The following is a 9,474-nucleotide window of genomic DNA, read 5'->3' as shown; positions in this document are numbered from 1 at the left end:
AGAAGTTTCAAAACTATTGAGGTCTATGTATGTTACTTTCTATTGGTAAAAACAAGTCACAAGGTCTGCCCTGACCAAGGCAAAGGAAATAGATAAAACTCCTCAAAAGGAAAAGCATCAAAATTATTGAAAATATTTTTTTTTCTTACTGTCCTGCATGTCACATCTATCATGGTATAGGAGGCAGTGTTTTTGAGAACTGTTTTCTGGATTTGATATTCTGCTCCATTGCTTTATCTGGGTTTCCTTCAAACAGCATTGCCATGTCTTGATTGATATAATTAAAAATAGGTACTGATACCCAGAAAGTAATTCCCCCAATTGATGCAGAATTTTTGCTCCTTAGTTCAGCTAAAATTGGATTCTTGTCACACGACCAGGAGAGATTAGGGACACAGACACATCGTAAGTGAGGAGAGACGAATTTATTAAAAGAAAGCTCTCAGCCAAAAAAGAAGAGGTCCTGCTAACAGGCTCCCACCTCACATATTGAATACCAGACCACCACACATATGAACTGAAGAGGCCAGGCTCCTCCCCTCTGCACAAGGTGCAAACCTCCCATGGCTCCACCCCATTCTCCCAGTGTGCATGTGGGGATTATTCAGAAAGAATCAGTTGAGAAAGGGCAGATGAACAGGAGCAGTTCTCCCTCTGGATCCTGGGTTTCATCGGGACCAGCAGTCTGGTTTTCAGCCTTCAAAAATGTTGACTACCAAAGTCAATGTTAGAGACAAATAATAAAGTTGTGATAGAGAGAGTAGACAACCAAGGGTCCTTGGCGAAATCCCACCTTCAAGCCTAAAACAGCAGAAAGTTCTGCATACATTTGTTAAAAATTGCATACATTGTTAAAAATATTAGGAAAACAAATATAAGCAAAACTTTATCCTTGCATTTTGGGGGCCCAGAAAGAAACGGAATAAATTTTTTAAAAAACTAATGTAATCAAAATTTAAGGAAATATAACATCTTTCATTCATATTTCTGAGAAAATTGTTACATTTTTTTCTTCCTGTACTCTTCTTCTTATTTTCTGCTAGAATATGAGAAGCTTTAGGAGCTAATATTTATTCTTCCATTATCTGGAAAAGATTGTGTAAGATTTTTGATGGTACAATAAGATGAAATATTTTAATTTTTTAAAAATCGGGTCAAATTTGTATTTGTTAATTGTTTTACATTTTCTGATAGATTTCTTTGAGAGTTTTTCTTTCTGCATTGCCAAATATACTTTCATAGTTTGGGGTCTTATATTTAAGTCTTTAATGAACTTAGAGTTTATTTTTGTATATGATGAGAGACAGGGGTCTAGTTTCAATCTTCTGAATGTGGATATCGAGTTTTCCTGGCACCATTTGTTGAAGAGACTGTCCTTTCTTCAATGTAAATTTTTGGTACCTTAGTAAAAAATCAGTTAACTATAAATGAATAGATTAATTTCTGAGTTCTCTTTTCTGTTTCATTGGTCTATTTGTCTGTTTTTTATGCCAATACCCTGCTGTTTTGGTTGCTATAGCTTTGTAGTATATTTTAAAGTCAAGTAGTGTGATGATCCCAAGCTTTGTCCTTTTTGCTCAATATTGCTTAGGCCATCTGGGTTTTTTTTTTTTTTTTGCATTTCCATACAAATCTTAGAATTTCTTTTTTCTATTTTTGTGAGGAATGTCATTAGTATTTTAACAGAGACTGCATTGAATGTGTAAATTGCTTTGGGTAATGTCAACATTTCAACACTATTAATTCTTCCAATCTATAAACATGAGATACCTTTCAGTTTATTTGTATCCTCTTCTATTTCTTTCATCAACGTTTTACAGTTTATATTGTAGAGATCTTTCACCTTCTTGGTTAAGGTTATTTCTAGGTATTTTTTTTGTAGCTATTGTAAATTGAATTGCTTTCTTGATTTTTTTTCAGATAGTTCACTATTGGTGTATAGAAACACTGCTGATTTTTACACATTGATTTTATGTCTTTCAACTGTACTGAATTCATTTATTAGTACTAACAGTAGTTTGGTAAAGTCTTTAGAGTTTTCTATAAATGCAATCATGTCATACACAAACAAGGACTATTTGACTTTCTCCTTTCCAATTTGGATTCCCATCATTCTTTTACCTAATAACTCTGGCTAGAATTTCCAGTACTGTATTGAATAAAAAATGGTGAAATTGGGCATTCTTGGCTTGTTCCAGAGCTTAGAGGAAAAGCTTCCAACTTTTCCCCTTATAGTATAATGTTAGCTATGGGTTTGTTATATATGGCCTTTAGTATGTTAAGATATGACACTTTTATGCCCAGTATGTTGAGAGTTTTTATCATGAAATGTTGTCTTATTTTATCATGGTTTTCAGCATCTATTGAAATGATCATATGGTTGTTGTCCTTGATTCTGCTAATTTAATGTATCACATTTCTTTGCTTGTGTATGTTGAACCATCCTTGAATGTCTGAGATGAATTTCACTTGGTCATGGTGAATGATCTTTCATATGTGTTGTTAAATTTTGCTGAGAATTTTTGCCTGTGTTTATCAGGTATATTTCCCTGTATTTTTCTAGTTGTTACGTTTTTATCTGGTTTTGGTATCAAGGTAATGTCAGCCTCATAGAATGAGTTTGGATGTATCCCCCTCCTCCTTAATTTTTTGCAAGTATTGGAGTACAATTAGTATTAGTTTTTTAAATTTCTAGAATTGAGCAGTGAAGCTCTTGGGTCATGGGATTTTCTTTAATGATTAGACTATTTATTACTGTTCAATCTTTACTCATTATTGATCTGTTTGGGTGTTTTATTTTTTTCATTATTCAATCTTGGTAAATTGTACATGTCCAGGAATTTATTCATTTCTTTTTACTTTTTCCATTTCTTGGTGTATAGTTTTTTGTAATAGTCTCAAGATGCTTTATATTTCTGTGATATCAGTTGTAATATCTTCCTTTTTATATGAGATTTTACTTATTTGAGGCTTTTCTCTTCATGGTTTAGCAAAAAGTTTGTATAGTTTTTTATCTTTTTTTTTTTTTTACAGCTTTGTTGATTTTTTTGTATTGATTTTTGGTCTCCATTTCCTTTAAAAATCCATTTTGATATTTGTGTGTGTGTTTGTGTGTGGGTATTTAATTTGTTTTTAAATAAGAAATTTTAACATTTATATCTAATTATACTTTCTTTTCTTTTGTGAGCTTTAGTATTGTACGTATTAAGAAAGTCATTCAATTTTTTATTTACATAAACATGAAGTTATTCTTGTCATCTTTTTTCTTGTTATTGTCTGCATGATCTAGTGATATATTAATGTATCACTTTCATTTACTTACCTGGCAATAAATATGTGTTTGTGGGGTTTTTTGTTTTTTTATTGATTAATTTGTTAAAAGCTTCTTAACTTTTTAAATCATTTCAAATAACCAAATTTGACTTTGTTGCATTTCTCTATCTCACTTATTTTCTATTTCACTAAATTCTGCTCTTTTCTACATTGTTTTTATTCCTCTATTATCCTTAGGATTGATATTTTTTAAATAGTTTCTCCACAAAAACTACAGATGAGAGGATACAAGATGGAAAAGTAAATGACATATTTAGTTATTATTCTCTGTAATATTAGTATTTATATGTATACTTTTCTTTGTAAGAATTGTATAAATATGTGATATGGGTTGGCTCTATCTTCCCACCCAATTCTCATCTTGTAGCTCCTGTAATTCCCTCATTCTGTGGGAGGAACCTGGTGGGAGATAATTGAATCATGGGGGTGAGTCTTTCCCATGCTGTTTTCCTGGTAGTGAATAAATCTCATGAGGTGTGATAGTTTTAAAAATGAGAGTCTCCCTGCACAAGCTTTCACTTGTCTGCCATCATGTGAGATGTGACTTTCACCTTCTGCCGTGATTGTTAGGCCTCTGCAGCCACATGGAACTGTGAGTCCGGTAAACCTCTTTCTTTTGTAAATTACCCAGTCTCAGGTATGTCTTTATCAGCACTGTGAAAATGGACTAATACAGTACATTGGTAGAGGCAGAACATGGTGCTGCTGAAAAGATACCTGAAAATGTGGAAATAAATTTGGAACTGGGTAACAGGCAGAGGTTGGAACAGTTTGGAGGGCTCAGAATAACACAGAAAAATGTGGAAAAGTTTGAAACTCCCTAGAGACATGTTGAATGGCTTTGACCAAAATGCTGATAATGATATGGACAATGAAATCCAGGCTGAGGTGGTCTCAGATGAAGAAGAGGAACTTGTTGGGAACTGGAGCAAAGGTGACTCTTATGATGTTTTAGCAAAGAGACTGGCAGCATTTTACCACTGCCCTAGAGATTTATGGAACTCTGAACTTGAGAGAGATGATTTAGGGTATCAGGTAGAAGACATTTCTAAGCAGCAAAACATTCAAGATGTGACTTGGGTGCTGTTAAAGGCATTCAGTTTTATAGGGGAGGCAGAGCATAAACGTTCAGAAAATTTGTAGCCTGACAATGTGATAGAAAAGAAAAACCCATTTTCTGAGGAGAAATTCAAGCTGGCTGCAGAAATTTGCATAAGTAATGGGGAGCCCAGTGTTAATCCCCAAAACAATAGGGAAAATGTCTCCAGGGCATGTCAGAGATCTTCAAGGCTGCCCCTCCCATTACAGGCCCAGAGGAGTAGGAGAAAAAACTGATTTTGTGGGCTAGGCCCAGGGTCCCTGTGCTTTGTGCAGCCTAGGGACTTGGTGTCCTGTGTTCCAGTTGTGGTGGAAAGAGGTCAGTGTAGAGTTTTGGCCATTGCTTCAGAGGGTGTAAGCCTCAAGCCTTGACAGCTTCCATGTGGTGTTGAGCCTGTGAGTACACAAAGTCAAGAACTGGGGTTTGGGAAACTGCCTGGATTTCAGAAGATATATGGAAATGTCTGGATGCCCAGGCAGAACTTTGCTGCAGGGGTGGGGCTCTAATGGAGAACCTCTGCTAGAGCAGGGCAGAAGGGAAATGTAGGGTTTAGCTCCCACACAGTCTCTACTGGGACACTGCCTAGTGTAGCTGTGTGAAAAGGGCCATCATCCCCCAGATCCCAGGATGGTAGGTCCACTGACAGCTTGCACTATGTGCCTGCAAAAGCTGCAGACACTCAACGCCAGCTGGTGAAAGCATCCAGCAGGGAGACTGTACCGTGCAAAGCCACAGGGGCGGAGCTGCCCAAGACCATGGGAACTTACCTCTTACATCAGTGTGACCTAGATGGGAGCCATGGAATCAAAGGAGATCATTTTTGAGGTTTAAGATTTGACTGCCCCACTGGATTTTGGACTTCATGGGGCCTGTAGCCTCTTTGTACTGGCCAATTTCTCCCATTTGGAAAAGCTGTATTTACCCAATGCCTGTATCCCTATTGTATCTAGGAAGTAACTAACTTGCTTTTGATTTTACAGGCTAATAGGCAGAAGGGACTTGCCTTGTCTCAGATGAGACATTGGATGGTGGACTTTTGAGTTAATGCTGAAATGAGTTAAGAGCTTGGGGGACTGTTGGGAAGTCATGATTGTTTTGAAATGTGAAGACATGAGATTTGGGAGGGGTTAGGAGCAGGATAATATGGTTTGGCTCTGTGTCCCAACATAAATCTCATTTTTTTAGCTCCATAATTCCCTTGTGTTGTGGGAGGGACCTGGTAGGAGATAATTGAATCATAGAGTGAGTCTTTCCCATGCTGTTCTCCTGAAAAGTGAATAAATCTCATGAGATCTGATGGCTTTAAAAATGGGAGTATCCCTGCACAAGCTTTACTTGTTTGCCACCATGTGAGACATGTCTTTCACGTTCTGCCATGATTGTGAGACCTCTCCAGCCACATGGAACTGTAAGTCCAGTAAATTTATTTCTTTTGTAAATTACCCCATCTCAGGTATGTCTTTATCAGGTGCATGGAAATATTCTAATATGGCTGGGCATGGTGGCTCACGCCTGTAATCCCAGCACTTTGGGAGGCCAAGGCAGGTAGATCACGAGGTCAAGAGATCAAAACTATCTTGGCCAACATGGTGAAACCCTGTCTTTACTGAAAATACAACAACTAGCTGGGCATGGTGGTGCGGCCTGTAGTCACAGCTGCTCAGGAGGCTGAGGCAGGAGAATCACTTGAATCTGGGAGGCAGAGAATGCAGTGAGCTGAGATTGTGCCACTGCACTCCAGCCTGGTGACAGAGCGAGACTCTGCCTAAAATAAATATAAGAAGATTTAAAAAAAATTTAAAAATTAAAAAAAGAGAAAGAAAATGTACATGTTATCTTTTCATTCAAAATATATTCTAATTCATGCATTCATTTTTATTCTTTCGGCTTTGGATCATTTAGAAATATACTGTCTAATATGAGGTTGATGACTCTCTTCTTGTTATTGATCGTTAGCCAAATTCCATTTTGTTTGGAAACTGCACTATAAATAATTTCAGTTTCCTTGAAATTTATGAGGATGTCTCCATAGCTCAACATATTTTGGTAAATGTTCTAAATTCATTTGAAAAAAAAATGTGAATGCGCTTTCTTTGAGATGCAGAAGTCTATATATATCAGGTGAAATTTATATTTTTTATTGTTCTTTATTTTTCCTGATAGATTTTTGAGAAATTCTATTTCTATATTGCCAAATGCACTATCTTTATTTACTTGTTTATTTATTTATTTAGTTAGTTTTATTTTATTTTATTTTTTCTTTTGAGATGGAGTCTCGCTCTGTCACCAGGCTGGAGTGCAATGGCAAGATCTCGGCTCACTGCAACCTCCACCTCCCGGGTTAAAGCAATTCTCCTGCTTCAGCCTCGTGAGTAGCTGGGACTACAGGCAGGTGCCATCATGTCCAGCTAATTTTTGTATTTTTAATAGAGATGGGGTTTCACCATGTTGGCCAGGATGGTCGTGATTTCTTGATCTTGTCATCTGCCTGCCTGGGCCTTCCAAAGTGCTGGGGTTACAGGCATGAGCCACTGAGCCCAGCCTGCACTATCTAAATTTATTATTTTGGATGTGCATAATTCTCCTTTAGACTGTTACAACTTTATATATTTTATAGCTAGATCATTTGGGTTTATGATTTAGGAGAATGATAAATCGCTGAGTATATATGTAACATTGTGAAATATTCATTTTCATTTCAAACAATGTTTTTGCTTTTATTTTCACAAGGAAGCAAATGTTACAGCTAAAAACAATAAATTGTGAATATTTGAAGTTTACAGTATGATATAGGATTAATATATATAATAAAATAGTTACTATAATAGATTAACATATCTATTATTGCTCTTACTCTTGCTTGGAGTATTTTATTCATTTGCATATAATATAATTAATAACATTATCTGACTTTAAATCTACCATCTATTTTAATTCTACATAGCCCACCTGTATCATGTTTCCTTTTTCTATTTTGAGAGGTATTAATATTTTTTCTATTTTTCTCTAATAGTTGTTAGTTCTATGTAATTATTTGTATTTTTTTCAGTATTTGTAACAGATGTTTGTCAATATATTCTAACAAAATTTTTGGTATTAATAATGATTTTCCTTTTTAGTAATTTTTCATGCAGTTTAGTTTTACATATTTTAAACTCTAGAAGATAATAAAATTACTTATTTGTACATTCAATATTAACTTATTTTTCTCATCCTCCTTTTTTGGTGCTTTTCTTTCCCTCTTTAATTTCTGTGTTCACCTAAAAATATTTTTCTTCCCCATGAAAAATTCACTTTGGAATTTCTTTTAGTGCAAGATTGCGACCATTTACTTATATTGTTACTGACTATGTATTTTATTATAATCTTTATAGTTATAAAAATAGGTATATGTGCACGTTTGTTACATGAATATATTACATAGCGGAATCTGGGCTTTTAGTGTAACTATTGCCCAAATAATATACATTGTACTCATTAAGTAATTTCCCATCTCTCACCTACCTCCCACCCTTCTACCCTCTAAGTCTTTATTTTCTGTTATTTCACTCTCTGTGTCCCCATATGTACACATTATTTCGCTTCCACTTTACAACTGAGAGCATAGGTATTTGACTTTCTGTTTCTGAGTTGTTTCATTTAAGATAATGACCTCCAGTTCCATCCATGTTGCTGCAGAAGACATAATTATATTCCTTTTATGTCTGAATTGTATTCCAGTGTATTTTCAGTAGTCCAGTGTCCATCAATGGATAATACATCAAGAAAATGTGACATATATATATATATATATATATGCAGGTGGATATATATATGTATGCAGGTGTGTATATATATACATGCAGGTATATATATCGATAGATACACACACATATATGTACATACATGTATATATGTATACATATACATATATATGTGTGTATTTATATATATACCTGCATATATATGTGTATATATACCTGCATATACATATACACCTGCATATATATATATATATACACCTGCATATATATGTATATACCTGCATATATATATATATCACATTTTCTTGATCTATTATCCATTGATGGACACTGGTAATTCCATAGATTGGCTATTGTGAATAGTTAAACATACAAGTGTAGGAATCTTTTTGATGTCATAATTTATTTTCCTTTAGATAGATACCCCGTAGTGAGTTTGCTGAATTGAATGGTAGTTCCATTTGTAGTTAGTTGAGAAATACCCATAATGTTTTCTATAGAGGTTGTACTAATTTATATTTCTACCAACTGTATATAAGCATTCCCTTTTCTCTGCATCCTTCTAATATGGGTTATTTTTTGTCTTTTTGTAATAGCCATTCGGATTGGTGTAAGATGATATCTAATTGTGATTTTAATTTGCATTTCTCTGATGATTAGTGATGAGCATTTTTTTGGCATGCTTATTAGTCATTTGTATATCTTCTTTGAAAAATACCTATTTATGTACTTTGTCCAATTTTTAATTAGGTTATTTGATTTTTTTGTTGTTGTTGAGTTGTTTGAAGTACTTGTAACTTCTGATATTAGTCTTATGTCAAATGCATAGTTTGCAAATATTTTTTCCTATTCTCTAGCTTGTCTGTTCACTCTGTTGACAATTTCTTTGGCAGTGCAGAAGCTTCTTAGTTTAATTAAATCTTATTTCTCTCTTTTTGGTTTTGTTGCACTTGCTTTTGAAGTCTTAGTCATAAATTCTTCACCTACACCAATTTTCAAGAGAGATTTCCCAGGTTTTATCCTAGGATTTTTATAGCCTTAGGTAATAATTTGAGATTTTAATCCATTTTAGTTTATTTCTGTATAGGGTGAGAGATATGGGTCCAGTTTCATTCTTCTGCATATGCCAATCCAATTCCAGCAACATTTGTTGAAAAGGGTGTCCTTTCCACAGTGTATGCTCTTGTTGACTTTTTCAAAGATCATTTGGCTATAGATATGTGGCTTTATTTCTGGGTTCTCTAATCTGTTCCTTTAATCTATTTCTATGCTAGTACTATGCTGTTTTGGTTATGATAG

Source organism: Nomascus leucogenys, chromosome 22a (assembly GCF_006542625.1).
Source record: "Nomascus leucogenys isolate Asia chromosome 22a, Asia_NLE_v1, whole genome shotgun sequence".
NCBI lineage: Eukaryota > Metazoa > Chordata > Mammalia > Primates > Hylobatidae > Nomascus > Nomascus leucogenys.
The sequence above is the reverse complement of the archived record's forward strand: the minus strand, read 5'-3'. Positions refer to the sequence as shown.